Below are 20,309 nucleotides of genomic sequence, written 5' to 3'. Positions count from 1 at the left end.
TTAAATGAGGTGAGACCAGTGGCCATGGCTCCGTATATGAGTCCCCTAGGGACTGAACAATTTCCAGAACCAAAATAGTCTTTGTTTGACCGTGGTGACGGTTTAAGTGCGAGTAGGTCAGAAATTTCAGCACAACGTTAATAGGGTGTAGTGACTTTCAGGAGGCCATATATCCTAAGCCGTAACTCAAATTAAGACAAGGTCTAAACGGAAAATCATCCACTCGAACCGAAATAACTGAAAATCAACTTTCCAGTAGCCTAGGTAGTTTGATCAGTTCCAGAAACAGTAAGTAAATGTGTTCCGGTAGGTTCTTGGTGCTTGATGCTCATCACGGTTCTCATCCTTGATGCGTATAGCTTCAAGTGTACAACTCGTTGATGTGTTTGCATCATCTTAACCAAGGTTTGACCATCATAACACTAGTGTAAGTCTAAGATATGTAGCACAACTCACTTAAGAGTTGTATGTAGTTTGTCGAACCAAAGTTACATCAAGATCTTAGATCCGACACATACATGAGTTCTAATAACAATAATAAGCTATAAACTTGAAAGTAAACTAAATAAAAAAGATCTTATGTTGTAGAACATAGTTCTTAGTTAGATCTTGAAGATCCTAGACCCAAAAGTCTAGATCTAAAGTTCTTAAGTTAGATCCTAAGTTATAGAACTTGGATCTACACTTTAATGAAACCATAAATTATGAAACTTAGATTTTCAACTTGAAAAATATATGTAAGCTTGTAAGCTCTTATTTACAACAAAATTAGAAGACCATAAGTTATATAAACTTAGATCTAACATGAGTATATGAAGTTATAACTAGAAAGTTATACTTTCATGTTCTTGAACTTATAAAGTTAACTTTAGTTCAAGAAAAATGAGATCAAGATTAACTAGTAACACTTGACCAACAAACAACAAATCACAAGTTTAAAAGTACATAACATGAAGAAATAAACTAGTTCTACAAGTAATAAGTTCATGGTTGTTCATACTTAGAAAGATTCAAGCCAAGGCTTTGATCTTTTAAGAACGTAAACCTTAAGTTTACAAACATGAACACAAGTATGAAAATGAAACTTATGAACTTTTCTTTTTAACAAGTATTATGGAGGAATCAAACTATAAACTTGATCCTCACTTGGTTCTTGTTTGTTCTTGAAATAACAAGATAATATGAAGAATAAAACTAGAAAGTTTGATTCTTAACAACAACAAACAACTACAAGTAATTAAACAACAAACAAAGACAAGTAAATGATGATTGATGGTGGCGGTTTTGAAGAGAAAAAGAAAGGAGAAATAGAGTTTGTAACTTACAAAGTTGAGAGAAAAATGAGGGAAAAGAAGTGTAAGTAATGAAGTGTGTGTAAAAATGAAAGAGTATAAGTGAATAAGTATACAAAAAAAAAAAATTTGAACTCCTCCCTCCTACACACTCTTGGCCGACGGTTTGCATCAAAAAAAGGAAGGAATCAAATGCACTTTCATGCATGGGGGAGAAGGTGAGAGCTTGAAGTGGTATAAAAGTTAAATGGTGTGGGAAAAAGGAGTGTAAGTATTCTTGTAACTAGCCTCCTCATAACATTAACTAATCTAGTTTCATCTTAATGTAATACTAGCATATATCATGGGCTTACAAGTCCATTAAGAGTGTAGGGTGGGCTTCCAAGTCCATTTCCAATAATAAAGGCCCAAGTCCAAGTAAGTATGCAATTAAATAAATCAAGCCCAAGTAATTAACTAGTAACACTAGTTAATTAAAATGATTAATAATAAATAACCATGAATGTAAATAATATTCGAAAATATTATTTGTGAAAAGTACGTGTGTCACAAAGACATGTCGGGCCATGAAAAGTTAAATACGATAACAAGTAACACGTATAAGAACACGTTTATTAAAACGCAAGCATTAATAATAAATTATTAATAATTAAATGTTGGAAAATCCAGGTTCGTTACATTACCCACATGTTAAAGAAAATTTCGTCCTGAAATTTTAAGCTGAGGTAGATGGAGGAGTCGAGAAAAGGTGAGGATACTTCTGCATCATTTGATCCTCTCGTTCCCAAGTAAACTCATGTCCTCATTTGGCATTCCATCGTACTCGGACGATCAGAATCTTGTTGCGTTTCAATGTTTTGACCTCACAGTCCATAATTTCAACAGGCTCTTCCACGAAGTGGAGTTTGTCGTCAATCGTAAGTTCCTTCAATGGTATGACATGTTTCGGTTCAGCAAGACACTTCTTCAAATTTGATACATGAAAGGTAGGATGAACTGAGCTCAATTGAGTTGGAAGATCTAAACGGTAAGCAACGGGTCCAACACGCTCCAAGATTTCAAAAGGACCAATGTATCGCGGGTTTAACTTCCCACGTTTTCCAAAACGGATCACACATTTCCAAGGCGCGACCTTCAACATTACACGGTCACCCACATTGAATTCAAAGTCCTTACGTTTAAGGTCAGCATAACTCTTTTGGCGATCATGGGCCATCTTAAGTCTCGCTTGAATCTGGACAATCTTCTCAGTTGTTTCATAGACTATCTCGGGTCTGGTGATTTGCGTTTCGCCTACTTCGGCCCAACAAATAGGAGATCGGCATTTGCGGCCATACAACGCTTCAAAAGGTGCGGCATTAATACTCGAATAATAACTGTTGTTGTAGGAGAATTCGGCTAGCGGCAAATGCCTTTCCCAGACCTTTCCGAAATCAATGAAACTTGCACGCAACATGTCCTCCAAAGTCTGAATCGTGCATTCGCTTTGTCCGTCAGTCTGTGGGTGATACGCAGTGCTCATGTCAAGACGGGTTCCCAAAGCTTCTTGCAAAGAACACCAAAATCTGGAAGCAAAACGGGGATCACGATCTGAGATGATCGATAAGGGCACACCATGACGAGATACAACCTCTTTTATGTATAGTTGAGCGAGTCTCTCCATCGTGTCCGTTTCCTTCATGGCTAAGAAGTGTGCAGATTTACTAAGACGGTCAACAATAACCCAGATGGTATCGTATCCGCCCACCGTCTTTGGTAGCTTCGTAATGAAATCCATTGTTATCCTTTTCCACTTCCATTGCGGGATTTTCGGTTGTTGAAGTAACCCAGAAGGCCTCTAATGTTCGGCCTTAACCTTCGAGCAAGTCAAACACTTCCCAACATAAGTTTCAATGTCCTTCTTAAGATTAGGCCACCAATACTGTTTCTTAAGATCGTGGTACATTTTACCCGCTCCGGGATGAATCGAATATCTCAACTTGTGGGCTTCATCTAGTATAAGGTTCCGTAGATCTCCATAACGAGGTACCCAAATTCTTCCGGAATAGCATCGGAGTCCAGTCTCCTTAACTTCGAATCAAAAAACGAGAATGTTCAAGTATTCATGAGATTTATTCTCCTCCTTGAGAGCCTCATCTTGGGCTGCTCGAATCTGGCTATTAAGATTCAAATGAATGGTGATGTTCAGTGCCCGAACACGAAGAGGTGTCATCCTCTCCTTTCGGCTCAAAGCATCAGCTACAACATTGGCTTTGCCAGGGTGATAACGAAGTTCACAATCATAGTCGTTCAGCGTCTCGATCCATCAACGCTGTCTCATATTCAGTTGCTTCTAATCGAAGATGTGTTGGAGGCTTTTATGATCGGTGAAAATAGTGCTCTTAGTTCCATAAAGGTAGTGTCTCCACAGCTTTAATGCAAAGACAACGGCTCCAAGCTCGAGATTGTGAGTAGTGTAATTTCGCTCGTGAATCTTCAGTTGACGAGAGGCGTAAGCGATAACCTTTGTGCGTTGCATCAGTACACAACCAAAACCACTTTTCGAAGCATCGCAATAAACGACGAAATCGTCACTGCCTTCAGGAAGTGATAAGATCGGTGTGGTGGTTAACTTCTTCTTCATGGTTTGAAATGCAGATTCCTGTTCGGGTTCCCAAATGAACTTCTTCCCTTTGTGAGTCAGCGCGGTCAAAGGACGCGCAATCAGAGAGAAACCTTCAATAAATCTTCGGTAGTAACCGGTGAGGCCTAAAAATTGGCGAATATGAGTTGGAGTAGTGGGGGTTTCCCACTTGCTGATAGCTTCAATCTTTGCGGGATCAACTTTGATACCTTGATCACTCACAACGTGACCCAGAAATTGAACTTCCTTCAACCAAAACTCACACTTGGAGAATTTTGCATAAAGTTGCTCTTGTCTCAAGAGTTCCAACACTAGACGAAGATGTTGTTCATGTTCTTCTTCGCTTTTGGAGTAGATGAGGATATCATCTATGAAGACGATAACGAACTTATCCAGATATGTCTTGCAGACACGATTCATGAGATCCATAAACACGGTAGGTGCGTTGGTTAAACTGAAGGGCATCACGAGAAACTCATAATGAGTTCTGAATGCAGTCTTCATCACATCGCTCTCTTTCACCCTCAACTGGGGATAGCCGGATCGCAAATTGATCTTAGAGTAAACGCTCGATCCTTGCAACTGGTCGAAAAGATCGTCAATTCGGGGAAGAGGATACCGATTCTTAATCGTCAATTTGTTGAGTTCACGGTAGTCGATACACATGCGGAATGATCCGTCCTTCTTCTTCACAAATAAAACAGGTGCGCCTGATGTCAAAGCAGGGGGGTATAAAATACTATTAAATTTTAGCAGAAAATACTATTAAATACGATACAATTTTACACAAGATATTTATTTATTTATAGAATGGATATACTTAAACCTTGCTACAACACTTATAGGCAGTGTACCTAATCGTACAGTAGTGTAGTTTTTAGTAAGTCCGGTTCGTTCCACAGGGAGATCTTTAAGCAAAGCTCAACGCTATATTAGTTTACTTTTATAAAAATACAAATATATATATAAGTAATATTATTATTATAAAGAGGGGTTTTTACCGTTTAATGACCGGTTTGTCGATTTTAAAACTTTAGTCGCAGTTAAAACCTAATGTAAAATATAAAATAAATACAAGACTTTAAATTAAAGCGTAAAGTAAATAACGATAATGAAATTGCGAATAATAAAAATGCGATAAAAATTAAATTGCGATAATTAAAAAGTACGATAATTAAAAGTGCGATAAAATGAAATAACAATAAATAAAAGTGCGATAATTAGAAGTGCAATTAAATATACAATAAAGGAAATAAAATATGATATAAAAGAATTATGCTTATTTAAACTTCCGTAATCATGATGTTTGACGTGTTGATTTTAGTTTTATGCCCATGGGTTAATTGTCCTTTGTCCTGGATTATTCAATATGTCCGTCTGGTTTTTGTCCATAACAGTCCATCAGTCATAAATATAAATTGCAAGTGTCCTTGTCAAATTATTATTATACCCGAAGATAAATATTCCAACTAATTGGGGATTCGAATTGTAACAAGGTTTTAATACTTTGTTTAATGAATACACCAGGTTATCAACTGCGTGTAAACCAAGGTTTTACTACTTTGTTAACAATTACACCAATTACCCTTGAATGTAATTTCACCCCTGTTTTGATTATTCTAGTGGCTATTAATCCATTCCCGTGTCCGGTTAAATGAACGATTATTCGTACATATAAATACCCCGCCCATCGTGTCCGATCGAGTGTATATGGTAATTTATAGGGACGCCCAATTGTAAATCTTTATATTAACATTAACAAACTTTCATTTAGTTAAACAAATATAAAGCCCATTAATAGCCCATAGCCTAGTTTCCACAAGTGTCGTTCTTTTGTCCAAACCCCAATTATGGTACAAAGCCCAATTACCCAATTTTAGTAATTAGCCCAACATCATGATTACTTCGTTTTAAATAAGCATAATAATAACTTAGCTACGAGACATTAATATAAAAAGGTTGAACATAACTTACAATGATTAAAAATAGCGTAGCGTTACACGGACAGAATTTCGACTTACACCCTTACAACATTCGCTAACATGCCCTTATTATTAGAATTAAAATTAAAATATAAATTATAAATATAAATATATATTACTTCGTATGAATGAGAAGAAAAAATGATGATAAATTCGATCAGAATTCGGTTGGCTTTATAGCCAGAAATGAATTTTGGGGCTCCGCGACTCGCGGCAAAAAGCCCTTCAAACTCCGCGAGTCGCGGAGAGGTATTTTCATTTCACACCCTTGGAGTTTCTGGCTGCCGACGGTTTTAATAATATATATATATAATATATATATAATTAATATAATTAATTATATATTATATTATATTTATATACATAGTTAACTTGTAATTTTTAGTCCGTTGCGTCGAGCGTTAAGAGTTGACTCTGGTCCCGGTTCCGGTTTTTTGAACGTCCTCGCGTACAATTTAATATCTTGTACTTTGCGTTTTGAATCTTGTACTCTTGTGATTTTGAGACGTTTCTTATCAATAATTGGAACCTTTTTGATTGTCTTTTGTTCTTTTGAGCTTTCTGGTCGTTTGCGTCTTCAAATCGTCGAATCTGTCTTTTGTCTTCACCTTTTATTATTTAAACGAATATCACTTGTAAATAGAACAATTGCAACTAAAAGCTTGTCTTTCTTGAGGAATAATGCTATGAAATATATGTTCGTTTTTAGCATTATCAAATATTCCCACACTTGAGCGTTGCTTGTCCTCAAGCAATATTGTCTCGAAATACTAGAATCACTTCTTTATTCTTCACACTTTGTACATCAGTGATTTCTATACGGCGGTATAAACAATGGTAGTAACGATATGGTTTACAGTCCCACATGACTATAAAAATTTAGATCCATTAAGGAAATTGGATCTTTATGAAAACATTTGATCTTTTGAAAATTAAATCTAGTTTTTACCCTAGATAAGTTTTCCGGAATAACCCTTTACCGGTGTTTGCAAAATATTTTTGTGGGTTTGGTGGGTTTCAGATTTGAAAATTTTAGCTCAAAACTTGCGGTTTTGTGTCACCCACTTGCTAACCTTGTATTTGGAAAGCAACACGTCCAGTTTACTTGTCCCGTATATTACCTTTCGGCAAACTACCGTCCGGTTGTAAAGGAAAGCGTTGAACAAGCAACTGTTAAGGCAATGTCCAGTGACATGCTTTTGATTATGGTCTATAACGTGTCGGACGCAATTACTATCCTTGGTAGGAGCAATAGTAAAGCTCACCCTTATAATTTGTCGGTCTGGCACAAAGTCCTGTCTTTGACCATGCTATGCAACCACCGTTCTTACGGTTGACACCCGATTTAGTTCAGGTGACCTAATGAATTCCAGGTGAATTCCTAGGATTTTACGTTCAATGGTAATGAACGCATTGAAAATAGGGTTTTCAGAAAACAAATCGGTTTGTATTTTTGATCAAAATATTTTCTCGTTCAAGCTCGAGTTTAGATATCATTGAATTCCATGAGTTTGTAATTCTCAATCTTTAAGGTCAATCTCAAGGATTGAGTAATATCAGTCTTAAAAGCTGATTTTTAATCTTTAAGGAGATTATCCTTTCTGGGGATCTGATTCATTAGTCTTATCCAGCTAATTTGCACGGTGCCTCCCCATTGTACGAGATAAATCCTTCTCATGGTTAGGATAAATCTGACCACTTGGCGACCCTGTTTAATGCTGAGGTCCGTGGATTTCCTGCTGATTTTAGTGATGACTTTTCTAGATTTTTCGTCAACCTACAGCTGGTCTGAACGACAACTTCATGACCTAAATCAAGAAGCGCGTGTCTTTTTCGGAAGACTTTACTTCCTTTTAATGATGGAATTGATTCATCGTGTAGATCCATCTCTTCTTTTCTTTCATCGGGTAAAACAGTTTAGTTTAGTTCAAAGCAAAAGTATTTTCAGTTATTTGTTACAAATATATGTGGCATATGTTTAAAATAACTTGGTAAATTTTCCCACACTTGGCTTTTTATTTTTCTTTTTATCGTTCTCTATTCCATTTTAAATGAATTTTAACATTTTAGTTTGTTTCTCAATTTATGTCCTTTCCGAGGTAACAATAATTTCGGTGTTAAAACCTAGTTTTATCGTTCATAAATATGTATAAACATGATTTTGAATTCATTTATTTGAAAATTTTGAAAAATTTACTAGAATTGGGTAGTCAGTATATAAGACTAGGGCTGTTCTTTTTTTATCAGAGAGCACTAGATTCTAATACAACTACTGCTTTACTAGTATTTTTAATGGTAACCAAGTGTTTAATATAAAAATTTTAAAATCCGAAAGAATTTAACCCCTTCCCACACTTAAGATCTTGCAATGCCCTCATTTGCAAGAAATCAGTAACAATTTAAATTATTGAGGGTGATTTGTGTGAAAATGATTAAATTTTTACCAAAGTTTCCAAATATATTGGCGTTTGTTTGCTGAATGATAAATGGTGCACGTCATTTGTTCATTCCGTCTTGTTGTTATTTCACATACATTTTGCATCATTGTCGTCAAAATTACTTGCTTTTGCTGAACTTAATGCCAGTCTTTGAAAATGCGTTGTTTTACCCTGTTGTGTACATAAGATAAACTGCAAACATATATACATATTTTTGAAGTTTGGTATATTACCCCACATTCAAAAATTATTAAAATCTAAGAATAAAAGTTAGATAATTATAAAAATGATTACAATATTAACAAAAGTATTAAACATATCAATAATTACAAATTACAAAATAAAAATAAAATAAAAAATAAACTAAGGATGATATTGGTACCAATAGGGGTTCCACGCATAACCATAAGTGCTATAGAATGCCTCGGCAGGGTCATACGTAGGATATGGTGGCTGCATCTCTATCGACCAAGGAGGGAAGACGGGTTTCGGTGTAGGAATATAGTTTCTACCTATATGTTGGCAATGCGCTATGATCTGGTTCTGATGAACTTGCCAATCTTCAAATGCTCTCTGTCTAGCATTTTCGTATTCCTGAGAAGCTATAAACCTATGCATTTCTTGCCCCCCTCCTACATTACCTTGTTCCTGGTTTCTCTCTACCTGTGGATGTCTACCATTGTATCGTACTGCGGCGTTATTTCGCCGCTTCAAAACTTTCGCACCATGGTACACATTTAAACCTATAGTGTCGCGGGGTTCCGGCTCTTCTACTAATAATCCCCCCCGACTTATATCCACACCGAGATATTCACCAATCAAAGTAATAAAAATACCACCTCCTATTATGCTATGTGGACGCATCCCTCGAACCATAGCTGATAAATAATAACCCACACAATATGGTATACTTACAGCGCTGTGTGGGTCTCGAATACACATATGGTAAAACAAATCTTGTTCATTTACCTTTTCTTTGTTTTTACCCCTTTGTGTAATCGAGTTAGCTAAAAACCTATGTATTACTCTTAATTCGGCTCTATCTATATCCAAATAAGAGTAGTTTCCCCCTTTAAAACGGTGGTGGCTTGTCATTTGACTCCACACACCGTGTGTATCAAAATTCTCATCTATTTTCCTACCGTTTAGTATCAATCCTCTACAATCGGCAGACGCTAATTCCTCAGGCGTATATATACGTAAAGCCTGAGCCATGTCTAGTAAAGACATGTGGCGCATCGAACCGCCTAACAAAAATCTAACAAAAGAACGATCGGTTAAACTGGCTACCCGATCATTCAACTCTATACTACATAACAACTCTTCACACCATACTTTATATACAGGTCTGCGTATGGTGAATAAACATATCCAGTCATTAAAATAAGAATTACCATACCTCTGTACCAGTAATTCCCTAATTGGCCCGGCCAATTCTACAGCTTCCAAGGGTCCCCATTCTATGACCCTCGGTACCTCAACAACCTTGGAATGAAGAGTATGCAAACCCCGTTGATATTTTGGATAATCTATCCAAAGTCTGTCAAATCGCAGGTTCGGGTGCAACTGTTCCAAGTGCATATCTGAAAAGGTCATGACTGGATGAGGTACATCCTGCTTGTAGTAGTTATCTACCTCCTGTTGTTCCAAGTTCTCAGCAGGAGCATGGCGGGCTTGGGATGAAGATTCACCCCTTTCAGTCTGCAAAACACATCAAACACAAATTTTGTGCATCCAAATATGCATTAGTGTCAGCAAAATCATCAATCAAAATAATTACAATGACATTATCAATTTATATCAAACTTAAGCTTATTTTCACATTTTTATCAAATCTACACTTTTTCAAATAAGCATATACGAAAATTTTCGCCAAGTTCATAAGTATTCAATTCAAATAACATGTCAAAATAATCATTACTAGCAAATAAACAAGTCTCAAATGGCATTATCCTTTAAAAATCAAGTTCATGAATTTTGGACTTGAAAAAGTCCACTTTAATTCTCAAAATCATGTTTAGGCTCAAAGTTTGGATCATTTAACTACCTAGACATGTTACACTACTCAATTTAGCAATAATTCATGACAAAAATCGGCCATAACCTGTTTATATCAAAAAGCCCCAAATTGCTCAAGAACACAAACCCTAGATTCTAAAGATTTTGAAGTTTTTGGCTTCAAATCATGTTAACAAGCATCAATCTAGGTTATACATGCATAATATACTAACAATTTAACACTAATTACACTAAAAATTAACAAAATTCAAATTATGAAAATATGTTCAAGAACACACTAAAATTCGGATTTAAAGGTGATTTGGGGTGTAATTGTACCTGTTTTCTTGAGTAGTTCCTAGATATCATCCTTCTCAACATGATTTTAGCAAAAAATTTGGTGATTAACGGTTAAAAATTGAGATTTTTGGGGGTGAAATTCGTGGGTTTTTCTCGGGTTTTTTTCGCAGCTATTTCGGGTGTTTATGTGTGTGTGTGAGTGATCAGTTCGAGCAGCTAGTTTTATTTTTTTTTCTGTAATTTGGTCCCTCCGCGAGTCGCGGAGGTTTTCACTCAAAACTCCGCGAGTCGCGGAGTTATATTTTTTTTTTTTTTTTTTTTTTTTTTTTTTTTTTTTTTTTTTTTATAATCTTTATCTTATAAAACAATTAAGAAATTAATTTTAAAATTTTGTTTCCCTTGTTATTTAGGACGAGGTCTTTTCGGATTGATGTCCTAGTCCGTCCTTCGACAAAATTTTAAAATTTGTCTTTTTGTAGCGATTGTTTTAAAAGCTAAGATTTTTGGGTTTTTTTTTTTTTAATGTTTTTGGCATACTTTAAATCAATAAGATTAAAAATAATGATAATAAAAGTTCTCGTCCCTCCCTCGGGTAAAGCAATTTCGGTTCAAAGACCTAGTCTTCAACTTACGACGAATTTTTAAAAATCATATTTTTAACTTAATGAGATAAAGTAAATTTTTGTTTTTAAATTCACACAACTTAAATATAAAATTCAAAATTAAAAATTAAAAATTCACACCAAACTCAAAATTTAAAATGCATAAAATTAAAAATTAATATTTTAAAAATTAAAAATTCACACCAAACTTAATTTAAAAATTTATAAATTCATACCAAACTTATATTAATTTTTCAAATATTTACAATTTTAAAAATATTGTTTTTACAAAGTTTACAATATTAATTTAAGATTTAAATATTAATTTTAAAAACATGGTAAAAATAAAATTAAAAATCTTTTTGTCTTTTTATCCCACTTTAATCAATCAAATATTATCAAAAATATGCGCCCCTCTTTTCGGTAAAGTAATTTCGGTTCCAAGACCTAATTTAACTCATGACGAATTTTTGAAATATTTTGGGTTGATTGATTAAAGATATTTATACCTTAAGAATAAACGTTAAATTTCGCAGTGATGTAATAAATTTTTGAACGATATCAATAATTTCGGTCGCCAAACCTAATTTTATTTAATACCAATTTAATACTTTTTAGCGAACAAATTAGCGTTTATTATCAAAAGGTTAAAAATAAAAATAAAAATAAAAACTGTACAGACATACCTGTGAAATAGATTTCTTAGTTATATGATCTATTATATTCATAAGATAGTCGGTTTAATTGGTCTTCCATGGCTGCATAGGCGTAACCTCGAGCATTCATTGTCTTTTCTTCTAAACATATGAACGGTCCGTCTCTGCATAAAGTAACAAATTCGGTATTTGAATAGGTTTGATTATTTGAACATTTACCTCCATGTGACCATTTTCCGCATTTGTGACATTTTTCTAGGTGTCGTGCTCTTCTTTTCGCTGCGGATTTTGATTTTCCTTTACCAAATTGTAACTTATTATCTTCGCATCTGGATCCTTTTCTAACTCCGTCCATTCTTTCTCTGATTACTGATACTATTTCACTCGGGAGTATGTCATTATTACGTTTAGTGATCAAAGCGTGTAGCATTAGACCATGGTTTAGTTCACAGGCAGTCTTCATTTTGTAAAAACCTAAAAAAATAAAAATTCAGAATGGGGGGAGAAGACTAGTTCTTTAGGGTCTGCTAGGGAAAGACCATACGTGTTCCATTTTCGAGAACTACACGAAAACAGACAATCTAACTCTAACAGAAATACATATTATCCTTTAAAGACTTGATTCTCCCCACACTTAGTTAGCTGTGGTATTGAAATTGTGATTAACTTCGTTGTCGACTTCCATCGGACCCTGTATGTAATGTTTAACTCTGTGACCATTAACTTTAAATTCAATCCCATTTGAATTTATTAATTCTATCGTTCCGTATGGGAAAACTCTTTTGACTATGAATGGTCCAGACCATCTTGATTTCAATTTTCCAGGAAATAGCTTGAATCGTGAATTGAAAAGAAGAACTCTATCTCCTTCTTTAAATTCTTTTGAACTTCTGATTCTTTTATCATGCCATTTCTTCGTTCTTTCTTTATAGATTAACGAATTATCGTATGCTTCATGTCTTAATTCTTCTAATTCGTTTAGTTGACTTAATCGTAAACGTCCAGCTTCATGTAAATCAAGATTACATGTCTTCAAAGCCCAAAATGCTTTGTGTTCAATTTCTACTGGAAGATGACATGCTTTTCCATACACAAGTCTAAAAGGTGTGGTTCCAATTGGAGTTTTGTAGGCTGTTCTAAAAGCCCAGAGTGCATCCTCCAATTTAATGGACCATTCCTTCGGATTTGATCCTACGGTTTTCTCTAGAATACGTTTTAAAGCTCGGTTGGTATTTTCAACTTGTCCACTTGTTTGTGGATGATATGCGGTGGAGATTTTATGAGTTACTCCATATCTTTTAAGAACTTTCTCAAGTTGATTATTACAGAAATGAGTACCCCGATCACTTATTAAAGCTTTCGGTGTTCCAAACCTTGCAAAAAGACGTTTTAAAAAGTTGACTACAACTCGTGCATCGTTAGTTGGGAGAGCTTGTGCTTCCGCCCATTTAGATACATAATCAATGGCTACGAGTATATATAGATTATTATGAGATTTTGGAAATGGACCCATAAAGTCAATACCCCAAATGTCAAATACTTCACATACTTGGATGACATTTTGTGGCATTTCATTGCGTTGACTTATTCTTCCGGCCCTTTGACATGCATCACAGGATTTGCAAAGAAGGTGTGCGTCTTTGTAAATTGTAGGCCAATAGAATCCAGCTTCATAAACTTTTCTTGCTGTTAGTTGAGGCCCATAATGCCCTCCTGTTGGTCCTGTGTGACAATGGTTTAAAATTTTACTAGCTTCATTTCCAAATACACATCGGCGTATTATTCCATCGGGACAACTTTTAAACAGATGTGGATCTTCCCAGAAATAGTGTTTTATATCACTGAAGAATTTCTTTCGTCTTTGGTACGATAATCCTTTTTCAAGGAATCCACAAACTAAGTAGTTTGCATAGTCTGCAAACCATGGGATTTCTTTATAATCTATCTTCAATAGATATTCATCAGGAAAGTTGTCTTGTATGGCCGATTCATTTAGAACTTCTAATTCGGGATTTTCAAGACGAGAAAGATGATCAGCGGCGAGATTTTCTGCTCCTTTTTTATCTCGGATTTCAATATCAAACTCTTGTAAGAGTAAGATCCAACGGATTAATCTTGGTTTAGCATCTTGTTTTGAAAATAGGTATCTAAGAGCAGAATGGTCGGTATAGACCACCGTTTTTGCTAGAACTAGATATGATCGAAATTTGTCAAAAGCAAAGACAATAGCAAGGAGTTCTTTTTCAGTAGTTGTATAGTTCGTTTGTGCTCCTTGTAATGTCTTACTAGCATAATATATAGGTTGAAATCGTTTTTCAATCCTTTGTCCTAAAACGGCTCCCATTGCAAAATCACTTGCATCGCACATTAGTTCAAATGGTAGATTCCAATTTGGTGTTATCATGATTGGTGCATTAGTGAGTTTTTCTTTAAGAATATTAAAAGATTTGATACACTCATCTGAAAAGATGAATGGTGCATCCTTTTCTAGGAGTTTATTCATAGGAGTGGCAATTTTAGAAAAATCTTTTATGAAACGTCGGTAAAAACCGGCATGCCCTAGAAAACTCCTAACTCCTCTAACATTGGTGGGATGTGGAAGTTTAGCAATTACATCTACTTTAGCTCTATCCACTTCAATTCCTTCTTTTGAAATTTTATGTCCAAGAACGATGCCTTCTTTAACCATGAAATGGCATTTCTCCCAATTAAGTACTAGATTTGATTTTTCGCATCTAATTAGCATTCGTTCCAAATTAACTAGACATGATTTAAATGTATCACCGAAGACTGAAAAGTCATCCATGAATACTTCCATGCATTCTTCTATCATGTCATGAAAAATCGCCATCATACACCTTTGAAAGGTTGCAGGGGCGTTACAAAGTCCAAATGGCATGCGTTTGTAAGCAAAAGTACCATAAGGGCACGTGAATGTGGTTTTCTCTTGATCTTCGGGTGCTATTGGAATTTGAAAATATCCGGAAAATCCATCTAGAAAACAATAGTAACTATTTCCGGCTAATCTTTCCAACATTTGATCTATGAAAGGTAAGGGAAAGTGATCTTTTCTGGTGGCGTCATTTAATTTTCTATAATCAATACATACACGCCATCCTGTTACAGTCCTAGTAGGAATAAGCTCATTTTTCTCGTTTGTGATGACAGTCATGCCACCCTTCTTAGGCACGCATTGAACTGGGCTTACCCATGGACTATCAGAAATTGGATATATCAAACCTGCATCTAGCAGTTTAATAATCTCTTTCTTAACTACATCTTGCATATTAGGATTTAGTCTTCGTTGGCGTTGCACATACGTTTTATGACCTTCTTCCATAAGGATTTTATGTGTGCAATACGAAGGACTTATTCCTTTAATATCATGAATCTTCCATGCAATGGCTGGTTTATGAGCTTTCAACACAGAAATGAGTTGTGCTTTCTCATTTTCAGTAAGAGAAGACGATATTATTACAGGTAATTCAGATTCACCATGTAAATAAGCGTATTCCAAATGGTTTGGAAGTGGCTTTAACTCTAATTTCGGAGGTTCTTCTATCGATGATTTATATCGATATCTGTCTTCTTCTTTTAGCATTTGAATTTCTTCTGTTGTTGGTTCATATCCATTAGCTATAAGTGTAGCTAACATTTCAGCTTCATCAATTGGTTCATTGCCTTCTCCTAAAGAACATTCTCCTGTTCCTTGTAATTCTGGAAATTCTTCTAATAATTCTGCATGTGCATCTATAGTTTGAATATAATAACATGTATCATCTGCAGATTGTGGTTGTTGCATTGCTCTATCAACTGAAAAGGTAACACTCTCATCCTCTATACTTAGGGTCAGTTTCTTACCGAACACGTCTATCATTGCTTTAGCCGTGTTTAAGAATGGTCTTCCTAATATGAGAGGAACTTGAGAATCTTCTTCCATGTCCAAAACAACAAAATCTACTGGAAATACTAAAGTACCAACTTTAACTAGCATGTTCTCCATTATCCCTCTAGGATATTTTATTGATCTATCGGCTAGTTGTATGCTTATTCTGGTTGGTTTCAATTCTCCAAGGTCTAGTTTAGCGTATAGTGAATACGGCATTAGATTTATACTAGCACCTAAGTCTGCCAATGCTTCTATTGAACTAAGACTACCCAGAAAACATGGAATTGTGAAACTTCCTGGATCAGATAATTTTTCTGGTATCTTATTCAACAGCACTGCTGAACAATTAGCATTCATAGTAACAGCCGAGAGTTCTTCCATTTTCTTTCTATTCGTGATTAGATCTTTCAAGAATTTAGCATATCTTGGCATTCCTGAAATCACATCAATGAAAGGAAGATTTACATTTATTTGTTTAAACATATCCAAGAATTTGGATTGCTCGGCTTCAAGTTTTTCTTTCTTCATTTTACTCGGGTAAGGAAGTGGTGGTTGGTATGGTTTAACATAAGGTTTATCCTTAATTGTGTTATCTTCATTAACCTTTTCAACTACCGGTTCTTTTTCCTTATCTTGATCAGGTTGTGGTTCTTGTGGAGTAGGAATAGTTTCATCAGAAGTTACAGGTATTTCAGGTGGTTTAAGTGTTGTACCACTTCTTGTGGTAATAGCTTTAGCTGTTTCATTCCGGGGGTTAGCATTTGTATCGCTAGGTAGACTTCCCGGTTTTCTTTCACCTATTAACCTTGCTAGGTTGCTTACTTCTTGTTCTAGATTTTGAATAGAAGCTTGTTGATTTCTAAATGCTTGAGCATTTTGTTCATTGGTTTGTTTTTGAGATGTGAAAAACTGCGTTTGAGTTTCAACTAGCTTCGTCATCATATCTTCTAAATTCGGCTTTTTATCATCGGTTTGTTGTGGTGGTTTGTTTTGAAAATTCGGTCTTTGCTGATTGTAAGTATTGTTGGATACTTGTTGATTGCTAGGACCTTGTTGGTTGTTGTATGGAATATTTCGGTTATAATTCTGGTTTTGATTATAAATCGGTCTTGGCGGTTGATAATTATTCTGATAATTATTTCCAGGCCTTTGGTTTATGTATGAAATATTCTCTCTTTGTTCCATTGTTAATTCAATATTTAGGCAATCTTTTGTCAAATGTGGTCCTCCACACTGCTCACAACTAATTCGTATTGAGTGAATATCCTTAGTCATCTTTTCCATTCGTCTCTCGAAAGCATCTATCTTTGCGGAAATGGAATCTAAGTCATGGCTAGAATCGGCTCTAGCTGCTTTAGATGATCTAATGATGTCTTTTTCTTGGTGCCACTCATGTGAGTGGGAAGCAGTATTATCAATAATTTTGTAAGCATCAGTTTCGGTTTTCTTCATAATAGAACCACCAGCTGCTATGTCTATGTCTTTTCTTGTAGTGATGTCGCATCCTCGGTAGAATATTTGTACTATTTGACAGGTGTCTAAACCATGTTGCGGACATCCTCTTAACAACTTTCCATATCTTGTCCACGCCTCATATAGAGTTTCATTTGGCTTCTGTGTGAACGTAACAATTTCTGCTTGAAGTCTTACGGCTTTAGATGCAGGAAAGAATTGTTTAAGAAATTTGTCAATTAAAACGTCCCATGTATCGATCGCCCCTTCAGGTAACGATTCCAACCAATCTTTGGCTTCTCCCTTTAAAGTCCAGGGAAATAACATGAGATATATCTGTTCATCCTCCACTTCTCGGATTTTAAATAGTGTGCAGATCCTATTAAAGGTACGTAGATGTTCATTTGGATCTTCCTTCGGCGCACCACTAAATTGGCATTGATTAGTCACCATGTGTAGAATTTGTCCTTTGATTTCATAATCTGGCGCATTAATGTCTGGATGAGTAATTGCGTGACCTTGGCCAGTGCGTTTAGCTCTCATTCGGTCTTCCATACTTAAAGGTTCCAGATTCTCCATAATTGAATTTGTTGACTCGGTATCACTAGATGGTTCTGATTTAATAGTTCGTTCCTCAACAATCTCTGTTTGAATGATTGGTGGTTCCGGAGGAAAGTTTAATGGTTCAGGATCTATGAACCGTTCCTGAATATTTTCTGGATTCTCAATTGTGAGGTTTGTTTCAAAAACTGGATTATCGGAAATTTGAACTGAAGTACTTGGTCGACTGGATGACGATTCTAAAGAAAAATCAACGGCGGTTATATTTGTTAAACGATGTCTTGATCGAGTTACAGGTGGTGAACGTACAAAAGGTGGTGAACGTCTTGCTCGGTGCATTCACTGAATATCCTATTAGTTTTTAAAAGGAAAGAAAAATTATAATAAGTTATCCAATCAATAGACTTTTCTGATTTTGCCCACGTTTCGAATAGCCAAAAGATGCAGCAGAGGGGCAGGATTCGTTTGGTCTCAATATAATTGAGGACTGTTTGGCTCCAATAACCCGGTCCACGTACAAATCCAACTATTACTACGAACCAGAAAATTTTGATGTCTATTAATTTAACCACTTAAAATAAATTTTCGTAATTTTAAGAAATTTAGAGAAGAAGTAGAAAAAAATTCTAAGTCCTAAAAACTAGAATGGCGAGAAATAAGAGAGAAAAAGAGTTCGTCGAAAAAGGTCGAAAAAGAAAAATTGTTGAAAAATAAAAGGTGACGGAAAAATAAAAGAAACTTATAAAAACTTAAAAATACTTAACTAATTTAACCTTATTACTACAACTAACTTAAAATTATAATCGCAAATTGAAATTACTAATTGGAATGATAATTGATACATAGTAAAAGGTCTAAAAATATTAAAGCTTACAAGAAAAACTAAATCCCAAATGGAAATAACTTAAAAAGAAACTAAAACTTAAAAAGGTGTCGCAAAATTCTAAAGCACCTAAATCTTAGTCTAAAGAAAAAGCACTTAAGGAATTCTACGGCAAAGCCTAAAAATCTAGGAGTAAAAATAACTATAGCTAAAATTAAGTTTAAAATTAAATATGAGCTAAAAAATACAAATATTACGCTACAACGATTAAAAAGGTACAAAATATAAAAATATACAAAAAGTTGTAAAAAGTACAATTTTTTATAAAAATATTATTTTTATATTATTTATTTAATAAAAACTACTAATTTTACAATTTTAATAAAACTAATTAAACAAAATACATATATAAATTAAAAAGTAAAAATAAAACTAAAATTAATAATAATAATAATAATAATTAAGTAATTAATAATAATAATAATAAATTAAAACCCGTGATTAGGGTTTTGTCCGTGTGTCAGAAGACCTCCGCGAGTTGCGGTGAATAAAGAGGAAAACCCCGCGAGTCGCGGGGTTCAGGAATTCAGTTGACAGGTTTTGTTTTTACGCGTTTTTCTTTATTTTTTTTTTTTTTTTTATTTTCTTTTTTCTGTTTTTAGTTTAAATAAACGATTTTTAATAAAATTTATATTTTTATAAATTAAAATAAAGATAAAGAAACTTATAAAACTTAAATATTTAACAAAATCCTAAAAATACTAATATTTTTGTTTTTCTTTTTATATTTTTTTCAATAATTAAAACGTATTTTTACAAAAACGAATTTTAATAAAAGTAGATAAAAATCTTTTTTTTTTTTTTATATTAGCGTTGCGCTTCCGACTTTTAAGATGTTTTCCCCGGCAGCGGCGCCAAAAATACTTGATGTCAAAGCAGGGGGGTATAAAATACTATTAAATTTTAGCAGAAAATACTATTAAATACGATACAATTTTACACAAGATATTTATTTATTTATAGAATGGATATACTTAAACCTTGCTACAACACTTATAGGCAGTGTACCTAATCGTACAGTAGTGTAGTTTTTAGTAAGTCCGGTTCGTTCCACAGGGAGATCTTTAAGCAAAGCTCAACGCTATATTAGTTTACTTTTATAAAAATACAAATATATATATAAGTAATATTATTATTATAAAGAGGGGTTTTTACCGTTTAATGACCGGTTTGTCGATTTTAAAACTTTAGTCGCAGTTAAAACCTAATGTAAAATATAAAATAAATACAAGACTTTAAATTAAAGCGTAAAGTAAATAACGATAATGAAATTGCGAATAATAAAAATGCGATAAAAATTAAATTGCGATAATTAAAAAGTACGATAATTAAAAGTGCGATAAAATGAAATAACAATAAATAAAAGTGCGATAATTAGAAGTGCAATTAAATATACAATAAAGGAAATAAAATATGATATAAAAGAATTATGCTTATTTAAACTTCCGTAATCATGATGTTTGACGTGTTGATTTTAGTTTTATGCCCATGGGTTAATTGTCCTTTGTCCTGGATTATTCAATATGTCCGTCTGGTTTTTGTCCATAACAGTCCATCAGTCATAAATATAAATTGCAAGTGTCCTTGTCAAATTATTATTATACCCGAAGATAAATATTCCAACTAATTGGGG

This window comes from Rutidosis leptorrhynchoides, chromosome 3, assembly GCF_046630445.1.
Source record: "Rutidosis leptorrhynchoides isolate AG116_Rl617_1_P2 chromosome 3, CSIRO_AGI_Rlap_v1, whole genome shotgun sequence".
NCBI lineage: Eukaryota > Viridiplantae > Streptophyta > Magnoliopsida > Asterales > Asteraceae > Rutidosis > Rutidosis leptorrhynchoides.
Note: the sequence above shows the minus strand (reverse complement) of the source record.